This window comes from Heterocephalus glaber, unplaced genomic scaffold (assembly GCF_053883595.1).
Source record: "Heterocephalus glaber isolate CG9 unplaced genomic scaffold, H.glaber_assembly_v1.0 deba00000122, whole genome shotgun sequence".
In the NCBI taxonomy this organism is placed as follows: Eukaryota; Metazoa; Chordata; class Mammalia; order Rodentia; family Bathyergidae; genus Heterocephalus; species Heterocephalus glaber.
In genome coordinates this window covers 87,043,534-87,071,531 of record NW_028258138.1, presented here as the reverse complement: position 1 = coordinate 87,071,531, position 27,998 = coordinate 87,043,534, and the positions used below count along the sequence as shown (strand labels likewise).

General features: G+C 37.5%; 2 long non-coding RNA genes across 2 annotated transcripts in view; one reads left to right on the top strand and one right to left on the bottom strand.

Annotated features, from left to right (window-relative positions):
* LOC147830561 (uncharacterized) overlaps nucleotides 1–19,096 on the bottom strand; it is a 43,844-nt gene extending 24,748 nt beyond the window's left edge. The window contains exon 1 of the long non-coding RNA XR_015439101.1: nucleotides 18,445–19,096. This is a non-coding gene — a long non-coding RNA (uncharacterized LOC147830561). The remainder of the gene's footprint in view (nucleotides 1–18,444) is intronic.
* Nucleotides 1–27,998, top strand: part of LOC101725189 (uncharacterized) — a 67,747-nt gene that overhangs the window by 26,356 nt on the left and 13,393 nt on the right. The window contains exon 2 of the long non-coding RNA XR_204779.3: nucleotides 21,136–21,180. This is a non-coding gene — a long non-coding RNA (uncharacterized LOC101725189). The remainder of the gene's footprint in view (nucleotides 1–21,135; nucleotides 21,181–27,998) is intronic.

Below are 27,998 nucleotides of genomic sequence, written 5' to 3'. Positions count from 1 at the left end.
TGGCCAAATACCTAATGTGTGACCAAGACAAATCTCAGAGCCAGGTTTGTCTGACACTGATTCATGTGCTTTTAACTCACATCAATTCTGTGACATACTGTTTTTCTATTTTTGCCAAGAAAATAATTTCCATAGATAATCTCTAGCATGGCAGCATGAAAACAGTAAAAATTATTCAACAAAAAATTCCCATGTAGTGTATGCACTCATATGTAACCTGACTATGTATTGGTCAGAGTTCTTTAAGCCATTGCTCTTGATTAACTCTGAAGGACTTGTTTATGTCTGTGTTTTAGGGCGTGAAATGCAAATGAAAAGGGAAGTTAGAGGTGCCACTGGGAAAGTAGGCAATGCGGGTGGGAAGGTTCACTTTGAGTTGGCATGAAAATAGGAAGTAAAACTTCAATTTCTCAACATCAGGTTATTTCTTACTCTTATGTACTAGAAACTTTGGGTACTACATACCAAAAGAAGTTACACAAAATCCTAGATATTATTTCTGAAGCCAAAACATTTTTCCATTGCTTTATTTGAAAAACTCACAAGGAAATGGTAGTCACTTTGACTATGTTTTTATTTAAATGATTCAGCTTTGCAGATGGATCAACTTAGAAACTTGGTACAGTAAGAATAGAAAAAAATAAAAGTGGATTAATTTAAAATAGCATAAATTTAGTTATTCAATAATTCATACTGTCATTCCTCTTGGCAATTAAGTGTTAGATGAACTTCCATGCTACTCCTAAATTATCTTCTCTGGTGTAGCACAACACTATCTAACCACACATTAAAATCCTAACTTAGACTTTCACCAGACAGACCATAGCTGTAAATAATTTATGGGTTAGAGTCTGACTGTGGGCTATGATTTGATGGACTACAGGATAGAAATGTCTTAAAAACTATATTAATGTATTAAAAGAAAATTCATACTCAGACAAGAGTCATTTTACAGTTTTCTTTTTTTTTTAAGTCCTGCTCATAGTTAAGTTAAAAGTTGACTTTCTCTTCTCCTTCATCACTTTTTAACATCTTTAAAAATATAAAAACTCCGGACAAGAGAGAAGAAGGGCACTGAAGAAAGGAATATCTGGGATTTATTTGTCACTGGCCAATGAAAGACAGAGAAAAGAATGTATGGAAACTATGTTCACCCCCAAGGGGAAACAAAGTTTTAGATGGGATTTACTACATAATTCTTAATGGTAGTCATTTATTAAACTAAACTGAGTATTAAATATGTAACCTAAACCTGAAACAAAACAGGAAAATGAGAGACAGCAAAGTAGAAAGGGACAGTGAGACATGACTCATGCAAAGAGAAGTGACCCAGTGCAATTCTTTCATCACATAGCTGTGATTAGATGCCCAACTACTGGGGAGAAGAGAAATGCTGAACAAAGAGGAGCCAGGAGTGGTGTCCACACCTGTGATCCCTACATTCTGAGATCCTAAGACAGAAGGATCATGGCCTGCAGCCCGGCCTGCGTGACTTAGTGAGATGCTGTCTCAAAATTTAAAAATTTAAAATGGCATTGGGATTTAGCTCAATGTGGAGGCCCTAGATTCAGTCCTCAGTACCACAAAAATAAGTGAATTTATAAAATATAAAAACATAAGAAGAAACAAGAATAAAGTGTAGAAATTCAAATCTAGCTGAGAACATAAGATATTTAGGAGCACAACCCAGTAACGTGCTAACAGTCATCACTCAGTATTTGGGAGGCCCCAGACCCTCCCAGACACCAAGCTCCACAGATGCTGAAGTCTCTGGTGTAAAACAGCACAGCATTTGGATAGAAACGCTACATAAAATCCTCCTGTACATTTTCATTCATGTTGAGGTTTATGTAATACTGAGTACAATATAAATGTATGGAAATAATTGTTAGACTATTGTTTAAGGAATAATGATAAAAGTCTGTACAGGTTCAGTGCAGATACATTTTTTCTGAATAAGTTTGCTGTGTTGTTGGTTGAACTGGGAGGTTTGACTATGCAGATTGTAGACTGAGTTGAGTCCTACACTCAAAAAAAAAAAAACATAGTCCAACACTTTCCAATGTTGAAACCCTGGCCTTGCATGTGACTGTATATTTTAATAGGGATTTTGGAAGCTAATTAAGATCAGATGAGGTCATAAATGTGGAATCCTAATCCAATAGAACTGGTGGCTTTACAGAAAGGTATTCTCCCTCTTCCCTCCTCACTCTCTCTTTCCCCCCCATACCTCTGTCTCTCTGTCACTCTCTATCCCTACACACACACACACACACACACACACACACACACACACACAGACATCAAGGAGAGATCATGCAAGTGGACAATGATGAGGCGGACATCTGTACACCAAGAAAGGCCTTACTAGGAACTGAATTGGCCACAAGGTTGATTTTGGACTTCTAGCCTCCAGAAGTGTAAGAAATCAATTTCTATTGATTAAACCACATCATCTGTGATATATTGGTATGGCAGCCCAAGCAGGTTAGCATACTATATAACACAGTAAATGATTGACTGCCCAAATAAATGTCATAGGCAATTCGGAGGGAACTCATTGCTGGGCCCACCAGGGATGCTGTTTGTGAGAAGGTATATCTTGAGATTTCTGCCTCAAGAGTCAAAGAAAGGACTTAGCTACATACAAGTTGGACCGTGAGACCAGGAGGATGGAGACGTGGATTGAGTGTGGGTGCTCTGATCACAGATAAGGGAAGCAACTTTTCCCAGAGGGAAAGAGGGAGATGGAGTTACTAGACTCAGTTTGGCCTAAACCAAGGGAGTATTCACCAAGCCATGGGATGTGGATGGAGCAAGCAAGCAAGCTACAACTTTAAAGCATATGGAGAGCTGTAGATTGGAAGATAGAAAGGGTAGTTAGAAAGCTAAGGGGCCAATATGAATGATTGTCTTTAGTCTAATCAGCAGGTAATAAAAGCTTTACTGCTTCTGGTGACAGCTAATCAGGAACTTTGTAATTTCATGAATTAGGAAACAGTAAATAACATTATTATGATTGCATGGCACCAAGCTCCTAGGGGGATAAGAAGGTCACCAGTTGAAGGGAAGATATGGAAACAGCAACAATCCAGGCCCAGCATGAGGAGTTCTGAAGAAAAGTGCAGGGCCACACACAGAGTTATATTTGGAATTTGTCGCCTGGTGATTTCCACGCTGAGATCATAGTAGATCTGACCAACACTGAGACTCACAACCTTATTGTCTTCCAGACCTTTGTCTTCAGCTCTTCCGGAGTGCTTCTCCAGTGCCTTGCTAGATGTGCCAGGAGTTCTTCCAAGGAAACAATTTCCAAACTGATCCCTTTCTCTGCATTCCTGAGTTCCACTAATACAGCCGCTGTCCATCCCTCAGCCCCAAATTCTGCTTCTTTTTTCCACCTCATTTTCAAAAGATCAGAATAGTCCAATCCCCCAGAAATCTCAGTGCAAGGTTGTTCCTCTTTTGTATACAGCTTTCACTGCCTTTTTAAAGAGCTCCCTTTTCAGTAGCAGAGGCAACTGGGAAACAATTTCTTGAGTTTCCTAGAACTTTGTTACAGCTTTCTCCACTACTACAGAGATTTGCTTCTGTAAAATGCAAATCTCATGATACTTCTTTGTTTAAAATTAGTCTTCCATTCTTCAGTGTCTGCAAATAAGTCCAAGCTCCTTAGCATGACGTTGTGCAAGGCTAGGTTGACCACCTTCCCCGCCACAAGTTCCCTCCGCATTCCCCCCACTGTGACATCCTACCTGCCCTGAAACCTAGTGTGTTCCACACCTATGCCTACTGGGCATTTGGATGAACACTGTCACCCCCAAATTCAGCTGTTGAAGTCCTTCCACAGGACCTCAGAATGTGACTGCATTTGGAGATTAGGTCTTTAAAGAACTATTAAGTTAAAATGAGCCCAGTATTTGGGCCGTGACAGTTTGCATATTAGAACAGAGGTAAAGATCCAGATATATACAGACAGAAGATCATGGGAAGATATGGGGGAAGAGGAAAATGATGTCAGAAGAAATTAATTGTGCCAGCATCTTTGTCTTGGACTTCTACATCTCAGAATTGTGTGAAAATAAAATGTTGTTTAACTGCCCCCCACACCCAGTGTATAATGCTTTGTTATAGCAGTTAAGTGTCTACTATGATCTGAATATCTATGCCTTCTTTAAATCCCATATATATATATAAAATATATATATATATATATATATATATATAAATATATATATGTTGAAATCCTTACTACTAAGGTGAGGGCATTAGGAGGCAATGTTTTTCAGACTGTAATGGGTCATGGCAGTGTAGCCCTGGCTGATGGAGTTAGTGCCCAAGAAACAAGAAGTGTGCTTCCTTTTATTATGTGACAAGACCAGAAAGCTCCATCTATGAATCAGAAAACAAGACTCACAGGCACTGAATCTTCTGGAGCTTTGATTTTGACTTCACTGCCCTCAAAACTGTGAAGAGTAAATTTCTACTGCTCATAACTTACGCAGTTTGTGGTGCTTTGCTTTATAATCTAGAATGGGCTAAAACTGTACACCAACATTTATTAGCTATTCACCCTGCCCGGATGCATCCTTGTCAGATTCCAGCCATCCTTCAGTACTCCGATGGATTTCATCTGACAAACCTCCTCCTTGTTCTCTCTACATTCTTTCTATCTCCTTTCTTATAACATGTATTACATTATGTTTTAATTATCTTGTTAAATGGTTTTAATGTAATTTGGAAATTAAATTCAAGATCTTTCTATGGAGGTCTGGAGTTATAATTCTAAAATCAGGCAAGATGTTTGTCTGGATTTTGTTTCTAGTAGACAGAACCATCTGAGAATGATATACATTCTTTTTATCTCAGATTTTCCCTCTTTCTCCTAGTTGATATTCAAGTCAGATGTAATCAGGGTATTCGTCTGCTGATCTATTAACACTAGACAAGAGGGAGAAATCAAAGTAGCAAGATGCTTTTACAAAATTTATTTTTGTTCAATGTTTGCAGTACATAAAGTTAAATGTTGTAATTCTCCTGACTTAAGTGTCACCAGAGAATAGGAAATATATTCACAGAACAAAGGAAAAACATTTTATAATGACTGGATCAATTCAATCTCAACTAATAGCATATCTTCTACTCACTTTAATCTGATGTCATAAAATACCGATATTTAAGGGCACAGTTTGTTGATGTTCTCTGTGCAGTGTCAGTATATAATTTCAACTCTGTGGGACACAGCTCTGCTATAACCACTCTCATCTACCATGGTAGCCCTGAAACAGCCATAGGCAGTCTATAAATGTGTTGCAATAAAACTTTATTTCAAATATCAGGTGGTGCGGAAAATTTAGCCTGCAGGCCTACTTTTCTGGCCTCTGATTTAGAAAATAGGGAGAAAGTTAAAGGACTTTACTTGTCAAAGGCCTTTGAAAAACAGCCCAGAGAATTTAAATTAACTGTGGCCAATTTAACCTTTGGCAATATTCTAAGCATTAAGCTTTGAGTATTTAAAACTGTTACTGGAAGAGTTTCATAGACTGCTATTAAAGAATGCAAAGATAAGTCATAATCTCAAAATTTGAAAGACTTCTATAATGAAAGACCAGGAAGAATGAATGGAAAAAAAATCAATGTCAGTCACAAGAGACTGATAATGCTGATAAAGAAATCTTGTTTTTATGTCTACCTCCTATTGGTGTGTGTGTTATTTTTCATTGGTGTATGTTTGCAATTCATGAAATTTACACTTGTTTTGGAAGGTATACTTATATATTTATAATGCTTTAATTATTTTTGATTTCTCTTCTTCCCATCATTCTCTCCTCCATTTTGTTTATTCCCTCTCCCTACTCCAAAAAGGTCCACCTTTATTTTACTCTGGATTTATATTTGGGATTCACATGGTATTGTGATACGTAACAATGTGATATTTAACCTTTTATGTCAGACTTATTTCACTTAACATTATGGTCTCCATTTTCTTATGAATCATAGGCCCCTTTACCAAACAACTATTCTTTGACACTTTTTTTGTACAGGGGATTGAACCAGGGCTTTTGCACTGAGCTACATTCCCAGCCCCATCCCCTTTCTTGGAGTTAGGTCTCACTAAATTTGATAAAAACCCTGGGCTAGTACTTCTGATCCTCCAGCCTCAGCCTTCCGAATGCTGGGATTACAGGCTTGTGCCTCTGTGCCCAGTTCTCTGCCTTTTAATTCTTGTCATTCTTGGCTCTAAATTGTGCTCCAATCTTTCACACTATTTGCTCACACTCTTTTCACAGGATTACACTTTATCCAGGCCAGGACCTGTATTTCCCAGAATGTGCGTCCATGCAGGTAGGACACTGATGATAGTGTCCAACCCACCCTGCTTGTTTCTTACTAACAGAATTCGAAATCTGGAATGCAGGGGGCCTAAGAATATCAAGCTCTATGCCACCTTACAAGTAAGGTGGCCGTGTGAACCTGTCTAGATCATGACATCAAACTGGAACTGGCCCAATGGGCCTTCCGGAGAAGCTTTGTAAAGTGGTCACTCTGCTGTCTGAGTGTCTGCTGTCTCCCTTGTCTCTCCCTCCTTGCATCCTGGGACAAGGGTGCAATGCCTAGGGCATCAGCAGAGAATAACAGTCACCTGCTAAGAAAGGCAGCACAGGAAGCGGAAATGAGGGGTCTGGCAGATACTGTAAGCAGCAGCCCCTGTCCTGGGCTGCCTAGCTCTGGACTCCTTGTACCATAAAAAAATAAAACTTCCTTGTTCAATTCCATGGTAATTGGGCTTTTTTTTCTGCATACAATCAAAACTCATGAGTAAAAAGAAAAATCGATACTTCGTATCTTGGCCACTTTTCTCATTGCTGTGACAAAATTCCTGATACCTGCAAAGTAAAGAAGGAAAGGCCTGTTGTGGCTCACAGGTTCATAACTTTCAGTCCAGGTGCAGCCAGTTTAAACACAGAAAATGGCCTCGTGAACCGTCTGAGAGCTGGAGCGCTGCTCACATCATGGTGGCAGGAAGCAGAGGGAGCTGAGGAGGGAAATGCACCTTTCCGGGCCACACCCCAGCGGCTATCTCTTCTAACCAGACTTCACCTCCTAACAGCACATTCACTCACCCAACTCACAGGCATCTACAAGCACAGAGTTCCAATGCTTCACTCACCTTATACAGCCCCACTCTGAGCGCAGGACATAACACTCATGCCCAACATGTAAACACATAAACACAACTGTATTTGCTTTTCGTGGTTGCTCTAGCTATAAATTCTAGTGGCTCAAAATAGAAGTGTATCATTTTACAACTTTGTACATCAGAAGTGTAACATACATCTCCAGTGTGAAATGGAGGCACCAGCAGGACAGTGTGTTAGAAGCTCAGGAGAAGAATTCCTCTCTTATTCCAGGTTCTCATTCCTCCATCTCCAAAACCATCCCTCTGTGCCATGTCTCTCCCTTGACTCCAGAAGGAAAAGATCCTCATAGTTCAAGGACTCGTGTGAGTAGACTGAACCGGGACAACCGCTATACACACTTGCTCTCAATTTAATCATATGTGCAAATTCACTTTTCCCATGTAAATTAACATCTTCTCAGCTCTAGAAATTGAGGTGTGGATATCTTTGGGTGCCCATTGCTCTGCCTACCACAACTTAAAAACTCACTATATGGATCACGAACTGCATGACCTTGTTTCTTGGAATAACTCAAGATTCTAGTACAGAATCATGAAAATAGTAGGAATCTGAAAAAATAACTATTTTAACAGGTGTAGAATGTATTATTCCGATTTTGGATATTCCATACTAAAGTAATCTACCTTTTAGAAATATTACACTAGAAATAATCTACCTTTCCAGGGTGGATAATGAGGCTGAACTTCTCTTAAATTGGGGAAGCTAAAAATTGAATTAGGCAGAAATAATGAAATATTTTTATTATCCACACATGGGTTGTTAACAATTTTTCAGCAGGACAGATTGTAAAGGTAGAAAATTTTATAGAATAAATGACTGCTTCTCAAAAAAAAAGTAACTAAAGAAATCAGAAAGTAAAATTTTACATAAAAATTTATGCAATCATAGCTATTTTGAAGTCTAAAAATTTATAATGTAAGTTTTCCTAAGTATCATCCCACATAATCCAACATTTTCTGTAGCATTAAGGCACAACACACAAAAGGCATTTTTGAGTCCTCTCTTCTATTTCACCTTCCAGACGTGGAAAAGTCATTTGTTCCCTTTGCAGAGATTCTTGTGGTCCCTTTGTCCTGCCATACCTACTGTGAGCAGTCATGCTTGGTTCCCCTAATTTAGGGTTGAGATTGCCTACATTATTTCATTCTAAACTCTTTCTCCTAAACTCTCTCTGCTCCCAAACCCGCTCTCCTTCTTAACTGTTTCTTCTACAAGACATCCCATATGCTTCTTCCAGGACAAATATATCATTTTGTAAGTCTCTAGAATTTTAATAGATTCACTCACTTAGGCAGAAGCTTGTGAAGTAGTTATCCACCTTTTGGTTTAGCACTTCTCATGGTAGTTAACATTTTATTTTTCAAAGTTCTCCACATTACTGTTTGATTATTTGGAAAAACTTCCCTCCTATTTTTAATTACTTTCTTTTTTTTTTTTTTTTACTTTTAAAGCTACATTCATTAAATTAAGACTCTCTCAAATATAAGTAATTTTCAAATATTGGAAGATAGTTACGTCTCTTCTAAATTATATTTTGTCTCAGTTCAGCATTCCCTATTTCTCCAACTCTTCCTCACTATAACTGGAAGTTCAATACCATTCTACTCTTTTTTGAATATACTGTACCTTAGTAATGGTACACTGAGACTGATATTGCTTCATTAAATGAAAAACTCTCAGGACAAGTGTAGAGGATATAGGAAAATAGGAGAAACTGAGCTTGGATTTTGTATTTCTTATGATTACTATGGATTCTGTGGCTTGCTCATTATATTTTCTTCCTTGACTTTTTATAAGAATTACTATGAAATATGATTTCTTTCATCCTGATATTTTACAATTTATATTTTAAAATATTTTTTCTAATTACACATGTAACGTGTTCCTTATAACAAAAACAACTACACAAAAATCACTATAATTTTAGTATTTAAAGAACCACTAGCCATTTGAACCTAAGTGTGAAAATTACAGCTTCTATTTTAGTAATATTAAATTAAATAACTTGAATTAATCTCTTCCCCAGAATACCTAGCTAGCTACCTGGTTAGGTAGGCAGGCAGATACATAGATGATAGGTAGATAGATAGAGAGATAGAGACAAAGACAACAGATATATCCTTGAACATTAATAAAATCAATAATATTTTACTCAGATTATATCTATAAGAATATCAAAATCCAAAGAGCTTGGGCAGCATTGGAGGCATCTCTTCTCCTGGTGGCTTCTGACATGTTGAAAGTCTGACAAGCACTTGCAATTACATCCTGGGGTAGTGGAAAACATCTTTGGTGTCCAGATTTCAAAAAACATAAAAGTTCAGTTAACCTCAAAACTCTGAGTTGGAAAGTTAAAGGACTGCAACCTAGAAAAAGAGTGAACTGGAAACGGATCGAAAATTGGTCTCACTGAGACTACAAAAACAAAAACAATAGAGGAAGACAAACAAAACCCTCCACATATTCTCAATTCCTGGAAAGTAACCTAATCTCAGACTGTAAGTGCCTCTGGATCCTTACCAGGAGTAAGTACAATTCCTTTATGAAACAAAAAGATGTACTCAAAGGCTTATGTTTAACAGCATACAATGGTGTATTAAGTATTTCCCCTTATCCAAGAATAAAACAAGAATGTACACTATCTTGATTGGTTTTATACATGGTACTAGAGGTCTTGATCAGTTGAAAAAGCCACAAAAGATTTCTTTTTGGCCAAGGTAAAGTAGCCCATTACTCCTAGACTCTGCATCTTACAACTAAAAACCCTGGACACTCAACAACAAACAAGCACAGAGTGCCTCTTAAAACACACTTGGCACTAGCCATCCTATTCCCATCGAAGACCAACAGAAAATCCACTCTTCCCTGCAGGATTCCAGCTGAGCAGGGAGCTGACCTTTCCACTAAGCCCAAGCATCTCCTCCAGAATCAAGCAGAGGCCTTCCAGGTCTCTGACCTGCTACAGGTGAGCTCCTCTTACTCCCATAACCGGGTCAAAGCTGGCAGCACCCCATTCCTGATCAAGTGTTATTAACAAGCCAAGTAAGCAGCTAATCTTCTGCCCTCCAAGAGCGGAATGCAGATGGCGATTCTCTGATCCCTCACATGGAAGTGGGCGGTGCTGCAACAACACATGTAAGATAGCACTCAGTCCTCCCCCAGTCACAACACCACTGCACAAGTCAGTGTAGGTCAGGACTCATCGATATTTGTTTCTCACACCTGAGCATTACGGTATTAGGAGAGCCCAGCATAGAGCTGAACTTCCATGCCCAGCCACCAGTAACAAGACTGAATAGGCAGTTTGAAGCAAGGCTAACCAGCCTGTAGCTTTCTATTTCTTGATGCTGGGGGTCCAAACTGAACCAAGGAGACAGAAAGAAGCAGTGGCGGGAAGTAGTGCTCAGCAGCAGCTTCTGCACCTCTCTGTGGGTGCCAGGGAACCCCACTTGGAGGTAACCAGGGGTGCCCAAGTTTCAACTAGAAAATGTTAATGGAGTAGAGGGGAACAGAGTTTGTGTACAACAAGACAGTGGGAGAGTGGGAGTCAGTGGTCCACTTTTGTGAGGGTGGTGTTGGCAGGTCCTAGCCAGCAGCAGAATGAAGGTGCTCAGCCACCCAGGGCTACATCTCAACAGAGGCACTGCAGATTAAATAATATCTGAAGTCTCATAATATAATGTCCAAATATCTAAGTTACAGTAAAAAAAAAAATCACTCATCTCCCTGATAAGCCAGAAAAATCACAATTTAAATGAAAAAAGACAATGAGCAGGTGCCATCATGAAGCTAAATCATATCCTGGAACTGTCTGAAAATGTTTTGAAAGCATCTATAACAAAAGAACCTCAATAAGTAATCAACCATGAATCATTTTTTAAAAAGTGAAAAACGTGAGAAAAATGTAAACAAGTGGAACTTATACAAAAGAACAAATTGGAAATTATTAAACTGAAAAATATAAAATTGAAATTGAAAACTTGGTAGATCAGCTTAATGTTCAAATGGAGATGACAGAGGACAGAATTCACAAAGTTAAAGAGTTGTACAATATGAATGGGTTAAATAACATGTGATGCATTCATTCCATAGAATAATATTTGGGCACAAAGGAATAAACAATGGGCTACAATAACAGATGAATCTCAAGGCCATCACACTAACTAAAAAAATGAACAGTTCCAAAGGTCAGGTCTTGTGCTATACAATTCTATCTATACATACACTGAAAATGACAAAATTATAGGGATGGAGACAAGTTAGGCTTTCCAGGCCTCGGGGAGTCTGGAGGTGGTGAAAAGGGAAGTCTCATTCACTAAAAAGCCTAGCATCGGGTACCATAATGACGGAAGTCTCAGTATCTTGGCGGTGACAGTGATCAAATGAGTAGACACATGTAATACAAATCTATGGACAAAACACAAACATATGCAAGGGTGTGTACATGCAACTATTGGAATCCACATGAGGTTAATAGATTGTATCAGTGTCAGTTTTCTGGTTGTGATGCTGAACAATAGTTATAAAAAATATGAGCCAATATGACCACAATGGTATGAAACTAGAAATTAACAGGAGGAAAATCAGAAGTACTCATAAACATTTATAAATGTAACGACACACTTCTAAACAAAAATTGCTTAGAGAAGAATGCAGGAGAAAATAAAAAATATTGTGAGACAAAATAAAAAGGAAAAACAACATACCAAAGTTAAAGGATGCAGCAAAAACAGTGCTAAACAGAAGCTACATACTGATCAGTGCCTACATAAAGGATAAAGAAAAATCTCAAATTAACAGTCTAACTTTGTACCTGAGGAGCTAGAGGGAAAAAGTCAAACTTAACAGATGGAAGGAAATAATACAGATCACAGAAACAATAGGTGAAATAGAGACTAGATCAGTGGTAAAAGATTAATGAAACTGAGTGGTGGGCTTTCAAAAAAGATAAACACCACCAGAAAACTTTTAGCTGGATTAAGGAAAAAAGAGAAATGATTCAGATGAATAAAATTAGAAATGAAGGAGATATTACAGCTGATAGCACAGAGGTACATCACCACACATGAATAATCACATGCCAACAAATCAGACAACAGAAACAGAAGGGATGAATTTCTAGGCTCCAAAAACCTACCACAAACAAATGATGAAGAAATAGAACATATGAAGCGGTAAATAACGAAAAAAGAGACTGGGTCAATAATTTAATAATCTCATTTAAAGAAAAGGTCAAGACTTGACAGGTTCATTGCTGAAGTTCACTGAACTTTCAAAGAAGAATTAACCCCAATCATGCTTAAATATTTCTAGGAAATTGAAGACAAGAAAATACTTCCAAATTCATTTATGAGGCCAGGGTTAACCTGATAATGGTAGATGCGGACAGGATGAGAAAAGAAAATTCTGGGCCAACATCATGAATGAACATAAATGCAAAATTCTCAACAAAATACAGGCTTATCTCAACAGTGAATCAAAGGTGTCATTCACCATTACCCAGCAGGATTTATGGCTAGGTTTCCACGATGTTTGAACATTTTCCTATCGACAAGTGTGATGCACAGTATTAACAGAATGAAGGATAAAAATCATATATCACCTCAATAGAATTAGAAAAAGCTTTTCAAAAATTCAATGCCCTTTCATATAAAAAGCTCTCCATGAGTCAAGAGTAAAAGAAATATATTTCAAGGTGATTAAAGCAATATATGACATCTCCAAAATTATACTCAAGAGTGTAAAATTTAAAGCTTTTGCTCTAAAATCAGAGAGAACACAAGGATGTTCTTATTTCTATTCAGGGTATCACTGAAAGTCCTGTCCAGAGAAATGGGCAAGAAAAGAATTAAAAGGCATCTAAGTCAAAAAGAAAGCAAAATGGTTCCTGTTTTCTGATAATATGTCATCATATACACAGAAAACTGTTAAGACTCAACCCAAAATGTATTAGAACTAACATACAAATGAGTGAAGTTACAGGATAATAAGTAACATGCAAAATTCAGTAATGTTTCTACAAATGAACAATGAACTATTTGAACTTTTTGAATAAGAAAACAAGAAAATAGCTCTATTAAATACACTCTGCACAAAAAATACTTGGGAATAAATTTAACCAAGGGGCTAAAAGATCTCTATACTCAAAACTATAAAGCTAAAAAATAATTAAAGAGAAAATAAGTGGAAAGATATTCAAAATTCATGAATTGAATTATTACTACAAAAAAGTCAATACACTTAAAGCAACCTACAGTCAGTAGGTTACTAAAAATTCCAATGCAGTTTCTCATAGAAGTAGTAAAACAAATGCTAAACTTTATCTGAAATCACAAGATATTATCTACAGAAATTATGAGCAAAAAGAACATACCTGAATCCATCATACTACCTGATTCCAAAATATGCCACAAAAGTATTTTATTCGAGACAGCATAATACTCTCACAAAAACACATAAAACAGTACAATAGAACAGCCAGCCCACGAAGAAAGTCATGCATTTATGGCTAATTAATCTTCAGTGAAGGTACCAAGAACACACAATAAGAAAAGAACAATTTCTTCAATAAAAATGTTGAGAAAACTTTTTATTCACAGAATATGACTGGACTCTTATTTTATACAATATACAAAAACCAACTTAAAATAGATAAAAGATTTAAACTTAAGAAAACAAACTACTAGAAGAATGCAAAGAGAAAAAATCTTCTTGATATTGATCTGGGCAATGATTTTTTTTTATGACCCCAAAAGCAGAAGTAACAAAAGTAAAATTGGACAAATTAGCATTGCATCAAATGAAAATGCTCTGTACAGAAAAGTGAAAATTAACTTACAGAATGTGAAAAAATGTTTGCAAATCATACATCTGATATGATCAGTACATTATCAAAAGTAACCTTAAGTATATCCAAAATACATGAATTCAAATAGCTCAGGAGCTAAATACCAAATAACCTGATTTTAAAATGGACAACGACCTGAGTAGACATTTTTCCAAAGATGTTGTACAAATTGTCTGACAGGTATATAAAAAGGTGTTCTATATTACTAGTCCTCAAGGATATGCAAATCCAAACAATATTGAATTACCCTCTCACTCTAATAGTAATGGAATGGTTATTATGAAGAAGACAAAAGACAAGAGTTCATGAGGATATAGAGGAAAGGAAGCTCTTGTAGTCTGTTGGTGGAGATGTAAATTGGTACAGCCATCATGGAAAACAGTCAGGAGATTCTTTTAGAAATAAAAAATATAACTATGATATGATCCAGCAATCTCATTACATTGGTATGTACTCAAAGGATATGAAATCAGTATTTCAAAGAGATATCTTCACTCCAGTGCTCATTGTAGTGTTATTCACAGTTATGTGCTCATGAATAAATGAGGGAATAAATAAAATGTGACATGAATGTACAAGTATGTGGTAGAGTGTTATTCATCCTTTAAAAGAAGGAAATCTTGTGCTAACATGGATAAACCTAGAGGGTATAATGGTAAGTGAAATAAAGCAGGCATGCACAGACAAATACTACATTAGCTTACTTATATGTAGAATGAATGTTGAACTCAGAAACAGAGAAAAGAATGGGGTGGTTCAGTCCATGGTCAGCTGGCTACAAGACAGGACGTCATGGTGGAAGGGCTGGTGGGAGGCAGAGCAGGGAGCAGCACCCAAGACTGCACCTCTATGAGCCACCCAGACACACCCACGAGCATGCTTTAGGAATGTACAAGGCATCTCTTAATCCAGGGAGGTTGACAAATCTGCATTAATAGCTCCAGTGAATACAGTAACACTGCACTGTACACTTGAAATTTGCTGAGAGTACATCTTAAACGTTCTCACCACACACTCTCGTGCACTACACAAACACAAGATAATTATAAGGTGATATGTTAATTTGCTTACTTGTGGTAATTATTTCAAAATGTATACATATATCAAAACATCATGTTGCATACCACAAATATATATACAATATTTAATTTGTTAATTACAGCCCAGAAATTTGGAAAAAATCATAGTGGCTTTTGATGATATACTCGCCCTCCTGAGATGAGTGTTTTCCTCTGGGAGAAAGGCTCCTGCAGAACACTGATGGAAGGGAGGCCTGGCTTCTGACTTCCTTCCTGCTAGTCCTCTGATTTTCCCTTGCTTCCAGAATACAGTATTGACTTTGTGAGCCCTCCCTCCCATGATGAGACATTTCTGGAGTCTCCTATGAAAGCCTACAGATGGCTGCTCCAGCACCAAAGGGTTTGAATTCAAACTCTGTCTCCAAGCATAGCATGCATGCTGGCATCCCTATTTAGCTTTTCAACCCCCTGGACAGCAGGCTTTATTGTTTTACTGGTGTAGTTGATCTGCTCTATACACACACAACTCAAGCTCTGGCCAAAGTCCGAAGGACAAGCAGGGTGTGGAGTTGCTTCAGTCCATTGTGACCCTTAGTCATGATTGTTAGCTTGCCTGGATTGATCAACACCCAGCAGGCTGGTTAAGCACACCTCGAGGTGTGTCTGTGGGGGCCTTTCCAGAGAGAGGGCAAGATCCACTCTGATTGTGGGTGCCAGTAGGCTTGTAGTATGGATGGAATGAAAAGGAAAGAAGGAGGAAGTCAGCCTACATTAAACATCTCCATCCTGAGCTACACATAATGGTGCACACCCATGGCACCAGCACCCTGGGAAACAGAGGCAGAAGGAGGGAAACTTCCAGCCCAGCCCAGGAAATTCAGCAGCTTAGCAAGAGCTGGTCACAAAATAAGAAATAAAGGGCTGGAGATGTGGTTCAGCACAAATCTCCTGGGTTTAATACACAGCACTGAAAGAAAAAGCTTCATTCTGCTTTAGCAGCAGCATCTTTTGCTGGGGCCATTCCTTATGGACATCAGACTCTGTCTTTAGCCTTTCCATGCAATCTCTTAACAACCACTCTTCAGCAAGTTTCAGGGCTTCCATCTTGGCCTGGTGCCACTCCCTTGCCCTCCTGCTGTGCAGCTTCCAGCTTCTTGAACAAAGGAGCTGCTGGATCCTGCAGCTCTCTAACATGCTTCTGATCATTTAAGCTCATCTAATAAACCCCTTTCTCAGGGGTGAATATGGAGTTCACCCACTGGGCTTTTCTCCTGTAGATCCTGAGGTCCTTAAGGCTCTGGTTGCTCTCCAATGCCTTCCAACGGATTTTTTATTTTATTTTGCCAATTTTTTTCAGCCTTTATTCTCTTTCCTTCCTTCATCCTCCTTGGCACCTCAGTAGGAAAGTTGATCTGATACAAACCACTCTGTCGGAGCCACAGTGTCAAGCCCATTATTTCCTTCACAAAAGTACAGAAGCTGAGGACCTTAGAATGAAGAAATTCATCATTGCCTCTGTAATTCTCCAGATGCCTGAATCATTTCCCAAGTACCCATTTTTGCTCAGGAAGTTATTTTGATTGCTTCATTTGAACTTGAACAAGGGGAACAAAAACTGTAGACAACACTTGTGAGCTCCTGAGTGATGGGAGAGAGGCTCTGCTTATCCCACTGTGTGGGGAGTGAAGGATTAGTCCAGCATCCTCAGGTAGCTGGCTCTGCGTATCACCTTCAGCACATGGGACTACTGATTTGTACATCTTTCAACTGCCATTTCCGGCAGCAGGGATAGTTCCTTTGAATTCATAAGTAAAAGTATAGGATCCCTGTGCCGGAAATGCTCCAGAAAATTGTATTCACAACTGATGAAGAAACTGAGAATCACCAAGAGAGAAAAAGTACAGAATAGAGCTGTGGTTCAGTCTGCATTGAGAATCATTGCATGGGGTTCTCATGCATAGTATCTTTCTTCAGATCCCTACAACATCCCTAGGAGCAGCTGGTTAATAATGTTCAGAAAGGTTCAATTTTTTATTCCAGTTTTTCAGATAATGATAAAATGTTTGTGGAATGGGAGAACATCTTTTTATTTATACTCCAGTGCAAGTTTAGATGCAATATTAATTAATGCACCCTGACCATGGGATAGGGCACTCAAAAACCTCTTCCATACCACAATTGAGGATACAGAAAACAAAATGTATGAGAGTAACAAAGCTGCTAGTTAAAAGCAAATTTAAGAAGCTCCTCAAGGTGCATAGTCATCAATAAAGAACTGAATACCAAAGAATACTTTGGAACAACTCTCTCCTAAGGTACAAGCATTATTAGAATGCTACACCCAAGTCCTGCATGTAGATCTGGGTGTTTTCTTAAAGAAAGATACCCAAAACAGTATAATATAAATCTGATACCACATATTATCTAAAATTTTTCTCTTATACTTTATGTATTTAAAGGGGAATTATTCCCACTTGACCTAAACCAGGGCTGTGTCTGTAACATAACTCATTAAAACAACAGAAATTTTTTTAAAATATCAAAAATTATAGGCGAATTTATGTTTCCAAAATACGTTCACAAATGTCAAATGGTCAAAGGATTTATTACATCATATTCCTTAGAATTTGGCCTTTGAACAGGAAAGAATGGGAAAATTTTTTACAAAGCATAAAAATGATTTTGCCAATTTCAGATGACAACCATAAGTCTTATATTATTTGTTTATAAAGTTGCATAAGGACCTTTGAATTTTCCACCTTTGCTTTAAGTGTAGAGCGAGATCCTGGTAGAGTGTGCATCTGAGGGAGTCTGGAGGAAGCTGTACAGGAGGCAGGAAAAGGATATCACTTCCTGTGACAAACAAACCACCAACCCCAGGGCAACCTGGCCACAGTTGACTCTGCAGTCCCCCTACACTAATCCGGCCACCTTGACTTCTAGAGGAGAGAGCTGCCTTGCAACCTCCATTTCCCCTCAACTTTCCCTTAAGATATAAGGCTCCAAATCCTACATTTGTTGACATTGAAGTCCTTCCTGGAGTCAACTATACCTCAAAGGTCTAAGGCCATCACAACTCTTCCAAATGAATGCCAAAGAAATGCAATTTAGCAGAAAAAAAAATACCAAAGATTTTTAGCACCCTGTCCAGAGAAATCCAAGTCGTCTAACACATTACCTAATTTATCAAAACACATGCTATTAGGGAGGAAAAGATTTTCCAAGGGAGAAAAAAAATGCAAAAATATTCTTCCAAACACATGAAATATTTATGTAAATTTAAAACTATTGCATTTTCTATCATTTATCCTTTAAATATTAAATGTTATTAAACTTAGAGGAATAAATGAGAAAAAGATTCTAGACCTGTACTTACCATTTTTAGACAACCTTTTTCTTTTCTTTTTTTTTTTTCTTCTGTTCTATGTCTTATTGTAGCCTAACATTTCCTACATGGAGTCAATATTATTTTGAAATTGCCATCCGTTGGAGATGTGTCCTATGTTTAGCCTTTCTTGCCAGCTCTTCCTGTGTAAAGATGAGCTCCTCTTGAATTGTCACACACTTGGGAGAGTGGAAGCCAGCAGGGCTGGCACAGGGAGAAGCTCCAGGATGCTTCCCTCCTAGCAGAGGCAGGGTAGCTCTGATGGCTCTCTACAGCTGGGTGCTCCAAAGGGCACAGTCTCAATGACACTTGCATTACCAGTCTTTAGGGAAGGGCTGTCCCCAGGAAAGTCCATGACCTTGAGCCAGGCTGTTCCTTTCAACCTAGGACAAGTCCCAGAGAGAGACTCCCAGAGCTGAGAGATGAGTGCTGTTTTTCTGGGCGGTGCTCGCTCTAGCAACTTCTGCTTCCCTCCAGTGAGCCACAGGTACCTTGTCTGCATCTCAGGGTCTGCTTCTGAGGGAGCCCTGGCTGAGAGAGCTCTATTGTAAAAGAAGGACTCCGCCAATGCCTGCCTTTTATCTCCCAAGGAGCAGCACGGGGCAGCAACTTGGTGCGGAGAAAGCACGGGACACCTGCAGTCAACAGAGCAGGGCCTAAGCCTCTCCCCAGCTGGAAGAGTGCTTGGACTAGAGAGCTCCTAATCTTCCCAAGTATTATTTTTCTTATCTTTCAAACTAAGAATAATGATAATTCATATCAGTCTATGGCATAGGTGAAATAAACTGTCAAATGAGATAAAAATTTGCAGAGCTTTTTGCATTACAAAGTGCTTACACATGATTTAAACATGAAAAGCCATTTTACCAAATTCTAGGAAACAAATTTTAAAATAACTGTGTTAGATGAGTGCCTGTGATAATTTCTGTTTCCAGCCTGCAAAATAGAGGCGTAGAAAGGGCTTTAACGTCTTTGGAGAAAAGTTAGAAGTAGAAGGCTCTGTAAGAATCAAAATAAGAGAAGTTACATTTGAATCTTTAGCTCTACAGCTTTAAAGCTGACCTTTACAAAAATCAGATATTAACCTCTAATATCTAAATTTCTTCATTTTAAGGGGAAAAAATAATTAGTTTTGTTATATAAGATTTCCTTTGTCTTGCATGTAAGAAACATTGAAATTTTAATTATTCCTTCATCAGCTATATATTGAGCACCAATTTTATGCCAGTCTTTGTTCTGGATACCATTAACTGTTTTGTCTTTGTTACACTGTTATTGTTATGGTTATTTTTATCATCTTTATTACTATGCTACCAGTGTTCAGAGAGAGGAAAGAAACATTTCAAGTCTGCTCATGTACTTGCTCTTCTATTTAAATCTTTGGGGCTATAGTTACTTATTTTCTGCAAGAAGTTCTTAAATTTTATTCTAGCTGAACCACAACATTTCATGTAATCAGGCAAAGTATCTGGCTTGCACCATTCAATAATAATTCATTAAAACAGGAAAATGCTACATTTATCTTCTTTTGTTTTTGTTTTGTTGTTGTTGTGTGTTTTTATTACAACTCTGGTAGTAAACAACAGAGGTTGTATGAGCAGGTTTAGGGCCTAAAGTTCAGTAATTTGGTTTGAAATCTTCTGCGTGACCTTGAAGAGGTTGTTTGACTCATTTGTGCTTACATTTATTCATGTGCAAAATGGGAAAGAAAACTGGTAAATCCTTTCTAAATTAGCTGTAGGAGTGAATGAGTTACTAGTACAGTGAGATCAGAACATAGTCCAATTCACCATCAGCTCTCAACAAATGTTTCCTCTTCTTACTATCAGTACCGGAAGCTAATAGAAGGTGGCTTCTCATTTACCACACATGTGATGGTGTTATTTCAAGTTTACTGCATCAGAATTCCACTGAGTCCCACTAAAATTACTCTCACCTCACATTCCCAATCATTTTCCCCAGTTCACAATTAGTGAAGAGTTAAGACTTCCTCTCTTCACCGCACTGCAAATAACACATTACTGTGCCGTGGCAGTGTGTGAAGATATTGTTTGCACAGTAGCCAGCAAACACATGTATTCAATAATCTGATACTTTCCTTATAAATAAAACAGCCTTTCCGAAGACACAGACTAGAAATGACGGACTTTTAATTATAGACCTACTTTTAGGGGTGTGCTTGTTGAAATGAGGATAAAGATTTTAAAAAACAGAAACTGAAGAAGGTCTTATTAAAACTTCCTAGTGGACTATCACAGGTATTCCAACAGTGTTCTATCTCTATCTTTTAGGCTTGTTTCCATCTTTGCTTTTGTAAACACTACATCTCTATTGCTGTGTTGATAAATACATGTTTGCACTGTTTTTTTTACAATTGCCTTGTCTTTACTTAATCATTCTGCATTTGCTTTTATCAATCTCAGAACTTACTATATTTGTGCTGCCTTAGTTTACCCCATTGTAGTAATTGCACACTGTTGCAACTGTTGATTTAGTATCTCCACCTCCTTCTTATTATTATGTGCATACATTTAGTCTCATTAAATACCAATAAGCTATTAATGACCCAAACTTTTGTCAAGCTCATATGATATGCCAAGCATTGTAAGAACAACTTTACATGCTTTTTATTATTTATAAAATGCTCTGAGGTCAGAATTATTATCTCCCATTTCTCAACAGGAACACTGATGTGCAGAGAATTGATGTGACTTACTCATATAGCAGGTAAGTGCCAAGAGCACTTTCAAATCAAATCAAATCTTCAAACAAAGCTTAGCATTGTGTGGCCTTCTTTCTAGGTTTCAGCATTTTATTGAAAGTAAACACCTCTCAAGTTGTATCAGATCCTCTTTTGATAGTCTGTTTTTGTATTTTGTATTTTTTCATAGTACTCACCATAATTGGAAGATTATCTAGACCCCCATAACAATATAAATACCAGTGATAAAGGTTCTTTGGGTATTTTACTTATCCTTGCTTTTTGAGTACATAGTACACTGCCTGGCATTGAGGGGCACACAAGAAACATGTACTTTATGAATACATGTATTAATGATAATTTTATAGAGGTTCCTCAGTATTGACATCTGGGCTGGGGATTTAGCTCAGTGGCACTGTGCCTGCCTTGCAAGTACAAGGTCCTGAGTTTGATCCCTTTTACAAAAAAAAAAAAAAAAAAAAAAATACTGACGTCTAAAGAGGTCAAACTGCTGTCTTTCTGCTTTGTATTTAAAACAGCAGCCACATCTATGGTGGTAGGCACATATTAACAAAATAAGGAGAGTCCATCAGAGGCCAGGATTCTCTACTTTCAAATCAAACAACACCTTCTATTCTGAAATATTATGGACTCCCAGAAAATTGCAAAGAAGAGTACATCTATATATGTACTCCAGAGTGTATTTTTTCATAATACATATCATATAGTCATTGTGTTAGTTAACTTTCCATTACTGTGACAAAGTGTCTCAGATAATCATCTTCAAAGGAGGAAAGGTTTACTTTGGCCCATGGCTTCAGAGGTTTTTACCCATCATCACCTGGTCCTGCTGTCTTGAGCTTGTGCCACCAGAGGAGGGCAGAAGAGGGACTCACCTCATGGTTGCTGGGAACTAAACAGAAAGATCAGAAGAGGCTGGGGTCAGAAAAGCCCCTACAAAAGCACACCTCCAGTAATCTAACTTCCTTCCACTAAGCCCAATCTACTAAAGGTCCCACCACCTCCCAATATATCCATGGCAATTAATGGTTATGATAGAACAACTGGTACCAGACTCATCTTTCTGCCAGTCTGCCAGAGAAAGATGGAGAACCCAAGGAGAAGATGCTCATCATACTGAGTTGAAGACCCAGAGATTAGAGGGGGGACGAGAGATTAAGGTTGCTGGAAGTTATGGAGCAAATTGTAAGGGAGGAGGATCAGCAAGGACAATTTCCAAGTATCTGGTAAATGAGCCTCTGAGTCTCTCCTACACAATAAATTGCGGTATACACATTGGGAATCCACAGAGCTAGACAGAATATTCTAAGGGAAACTATTACTAAACTCCACACTAGGAAATAGTGAAATTCTGAAAAATCAGAGTTGAGAGATCCTATGAAACGCCTCAAAAATTCTTGAGATCCTGCAGGACATGCCTTAAAAGTAAGGCAAAATTTCATTGCACTAGTATAGACTAATCGCGACAATATTTAAAACCAAGCCTTAGCAGGATGAAGAAGAACTACAAGTTATAGAATTGCTACCCACAGCAAAATTCACTGTCTTTAAAAAAAAAAAAACAAAGTACAGACACTCAAAAGTGTAATATTCTCAATGATAAGCTTCTAAAAAATTATTAGGCATATGAAGAAGCAGCAGGAAAAATCCATGAGGTGAAGAAAAATCAATAGAAACAAACTCAAAAATGTCAGAATGATTGAATAAACTGAGAAGAACTTTGAAAAAGTAGCTATAAATATGTTCATGGATTTACTAACATAATGACCAAAGAAAAGATAGGAGCCAGAACCAGAAGAAATTTCTAGAGCTAAAAAATAACAAATTTGAAATAAAACAGTTACTACCGAAGCATAACAGGATCTAAGAAAGTGCAAGAGAAATGATTAGTAAACTTAGTATGGCGGTGACAAACAACCACACTGAACCACACAAAACACTGAAAGAAGTGGACACAGCCTTGGGACACTAAGCAAAGGCTCAGTGGAACAAAACCGAGAAGTATGACACATGTGTAATTGGATGTCCAGAGGGAGAAAAATATTTAAAGTATAATAGCCAAAATGTTTAAAATTTGATACACATTATAAAGCCATAGATAAAAGAAGTGAAACCAAAGCGAGAATGTCACACACAGAAAAAATCACACCAATGAACATCATAATCAAATCACGGGAAGTTATTCATAAAGACTGAAGTATAAAATCAATCCTAGGAAAAAAGAATTGCTAAATATGGGAAAGACAAAGTACTGAGTGAACAGACAAACTCAGATTGGGAAAAAATAATTTCCAGGTAGTCCTCAGACAAAGGACTAATATCTAGAATATTAGTCTATATCTAATATCTAGTAAAAAAGTAGAAGCCTCGAAATAAAAGAATGAAAATATGACAAGTGAAATGAATAGACGCTTTCACAGACTAAATACAAATGGCCAATAACTAAAGGAACTTTGCTGAAAACCACCCATGGGAAACATATAGCTGCCCTATGTAATGCTGAAAATCTGAACCTTTTGTCCCTAAGATTAGGAACAAGGCAATTGTTCCTTCTTGTACTATTTCCACTGGACATAGTACTGGAAGATCTAACAATCAATAGAATAATAATTACAATAAGCAAATTGAAATGATAGAGGTAAAACGGTGGGAAGACGTCATGGTCACAAATGTAAAGAATTAAACCATTAAAAGATGCTAGAATTAAAAACTAAATTAGATCTCAGAGGCAAAATTATTATATAGACATCAATTATTTTTCTATTTCCTACAGCAGTTAAGGAATTTAAAGAGCACTGTCCTTTACAATACCTTGAAAATGCCTAAAATATGTAAGAAACAATAATATTACATGCAAGACAAGTGACAACAATAAAATTTTGCTCAGAGAAATTAAATATTAAATTAATGAATAATATGTCACATTCATAGATAGGAAAATTTAAAATTGCTAAGATGTTCGTTTGTTCTAAATCCATCTATAGATTCAGCATGTCACCATTCAAAATCTGGAGAATATATTCTGTAAAACATTGAAAAAATACTAAGAACTAAAAGAGACAAGCTGATTTTTAAAAATTAGAAAAGTTTACTCAACTTTTGAGCACATTCTAAAGACATAATATAGAGCCATAATAATCAAGACATCATGGTGTTAGCAGAAAGGCAGACTTATAAGACAATAAAACAGAACTGAGGCTGAATAGAGGCTCATAAATGCATGATAAGATCAATTTTGACACTTTGTCACATGTACCAAGGGAATCAGTGGGAATCGGTGGTGTTTTACACAAATAGTGTTGGAAATCCTATATTTACATATAATTTATTTTGGGTTTACTTCCATTTCTTACTTTGTTGGATAAGACACACAGTTAATGTTTTTCCCATTACTGTTTAATAGAAATGTTTTCTGATACAAAGTTCTCTTTAAAATATATATATACTGGGCTGGGGATTTCGCTCAGTGGTTCTGCCACCTGCCTCGCAAGCAAAAGGTCCCAAGTTTGATCCCCGGTACAAAAAAAAAAAATGCTGTATTAACATTATCAAGTGTTTAAATGGTATTTACATTATCAAGTGTTGAAAAATAATCACTACTGAACTGAAAATTGAGTTGCTTTTGCACATGTCACGTAACCATAGTAAATAACCCCAGTGAAACCAAAAGTACCTTTGGGTTTTTATCTCTCTACTACTAAATTGTACAAAAACTATTCCAGTTAATATTGGTGATGACAGTTTGGTAAGTTTAATTATAGCACAATAAAATGCAAAACTCAAATATTAGATTCACATAGAGAAAATATTTACCAAAGACTTGTCTGAAAACATATCTTGGTCTACCTTTCATTTGAACATCTCTTAAATAGCCACAGATTCTTAAACTGAAAGTAAAGGGAGATAATCCATACTCATTTAGATGAAGGAGAAAGCAATACAAACGTTTTGGTTGTGATTCTACGAGTCCAAATAATGTATTCGAAGGTTGAATGAGTCTTTCATAAAATTGCTTATATTTTCAGAATCTAGGGATAGCAGAGAGTCAGACTGTGGGGGACAGGAAGTCTCCTCACCATTTTCTGTCCTTACATCCACTGATAAGCAGGATTCTCAGCAGGAATAAGGCGATCACAGACTGGCAATACAGGGGAAAGCCAGAAAAAAAGGGGAGAAAAGCCCTGGTTTCAGTTAATGTTCACCATAGGGGCTCCAGACTTTCTGTTTGTAAAACCTGGTTGGATGATAGCACAAGGACCCGAGTTCAATCCCTGGCACCGAAAAAAAAAAAAAAAACAAACCTGGTTGGATGGGATGATTCTAGGCAACCTTACTGAAACTGCATCATTCTTGAAATTTAAGCAATTCGCTCATCTTTTTTGTCTTTCATCTCAGAAATTTGTTCCCCGAGTTCTAAGATGACCTTCTTCAGATTTTCACAGCTTTCTTCTTAGCTTTCTATTTCTGATGACTGCCTAGGTTATTTTCTAAAGATGGCTCAATTTCTTCTTAAGGTAGAGGGGTTTTTTTGGAGCAGTTTTAGGTTCGGAGCAAAACTGAGCAGCAGCTACAGAGAGCCCACATAGAAATTCAGACCTCAGACATACATCATCTCTTATGTTATCATTATTCCCAACCAAGCATTAGAAATAATGACACTGCACTGGCACGATGATCACCAGGAGTCCATCCTTTCAATTAGAGCTCAGTCTTGGTGTTACACATTCTAAGGGTATGAGCAAGTGCATAGCACACGGACCCACCATGACAGTGTCATACAGAATCATTTGTGACTTACACATTCCTCTGTGCTATGCTTACTTGTCTCTCCCTGCCCTCAACCTCTGGTATGCACTGATTTTTTCGCTATCTCCATAGTTTTGCCTTTTATACAATATGATTTTTGCAATCATACTGCATGTAGCTTTCTCATATGGGCTTCTTTCACTTAGTTATATGCATTTACATTTTCTCCATGTGCTTTCATGTCTTGAGAGTTTGTTTTTAGCACTGCACCCCATTTCATTGTCTGGAGGTACCATGATTTATTTGCACTTTCACTTACTGTAGGACTTGTTGGTTGCTTCCGGGCCTTGGCAATTATAAGTACAGATGCTATGAATATTTTCCTTTAATTTTATTTTTTCATTAGTACATATTTGCAATACATACTGTTTGCATTCCTGCGTGGAGTCCATCTGTATCCATAATGCAGTTTAATCCCCTTTCCTTGCTATTCTTCCCTCCTCCCTCCATCTCGATTCCTTTCCCATTTGAGAAAGATCTCTCTCCCGATTCCCTATTATCTGTTTTTAATTTTGCTTTTTACTTGTAATTTTGGCTTCTCATATAGGAGTAACCATGTGATATTGAAGCTTGTGTGTCTGATTTATTTCACTTAATGTTATGGTCTCATGGTGCATCTATTTTCCTAAAAATGACTCAAATTTATCTTTCTTTATGGCAGAGTAGTGCTCCAAAAGAAATGCAGAATATTATTGGCTAGTTCTACTTTTGGGCAAGTAAGGTCTTTAAAAAAAAAAAATTTTAAACCAAGCATGGTGGCACTTACCTATAATCCAAGCACTTGAGTAGCTGAGGCAGGTAGGTTGTGGCAAGCTCAAGGCCAGCCTGGGCTTCACAGTGAGTTCAAGGCCAGCCTGAACGACATAGTGAGACCCTGGCTCAAAAAACAAAAAACAAGAAAATTTAATATTTTTGTTGTGATGATTGTATGTTTGTATATATAGTCATAAGAGATGATACAGAGATCCAGCATACCATTACCTAGTTTCTCCCAGGGATAAGGTTTGGCAGAACAATAGTAGGACATCACAGCCAGTGCAGATTCATACAATCCAGAGCTGCCCAGTTTTACGTGTGTGTGTGTGTGTGTGAGTGTGTGTGTGTGTTTGTGTGTGTGTGTGTGTGTGTAGACCACATAGCCATTCATCTATTGATGGATACATATGCTCAGGAACAAAGCAAGAGGCATCATAGTCCTGAACTTAAAGTTATATGACAAAGCTACAGTTAAAAGACAAAAGCATGGAACTGGCACAAAGACAGACATGAGGGTGAATGAAGCAGAATAGAGGATGCAGAAGCAAACCCAAGCACTTTCAACTATCTAATCTTTGATAAAGGTCCAAAAACACACACTGGAGGAGAGATTCTCTTTAATGAATGGAAAACTGGCTATCCAGGTGCAGAATATTAAATCTGGATCCATATCTCTCACCATGTATTAACTAAAATCAAAATACATCAAAGAACTGCTATAAATATTGATGTGCAGATATTTTTAAATTTTCAGCTTCTTTGGGTAAATAGAAAGGGTTGTGATTCCTGGGTCATACCCAAGAGGATGTTTAGCTTTATACGAAACCACTGAAGTGTCTTCCCCAGTGGCTCTACCATCTTGCGTCTCTCCAGCCCAAATGAGACTTCCTGTTGACCCACACTCGCATCAGCTGGTGAAAAGCAGTATCATTCAATCATCCCAAACACTGAAGTATTCTGGATTTTCACCATTTCAGTAGGTGTACTGATATCTCATAGTGCTTTTAATTTGCATTTCCACTGATATACGCTGAGGAACATATCTTCTTATGCTTATTATGTAAAAATATATCTTACATATGTAATATTTTAATGTTTGTATATTTCTGATAAAGTGTCTTTTAAGGCATTTGCTCTAGTTTTTATTGGGCTTTTGGTTCTTACTTTTGAATTTTAAAAGTTCTTTGTATATTTGTAGTAACAAGTCCTTTATGTCTACTGCAAATAATTGATCCCAGTCTGTAGATTTTCATTTCATTAC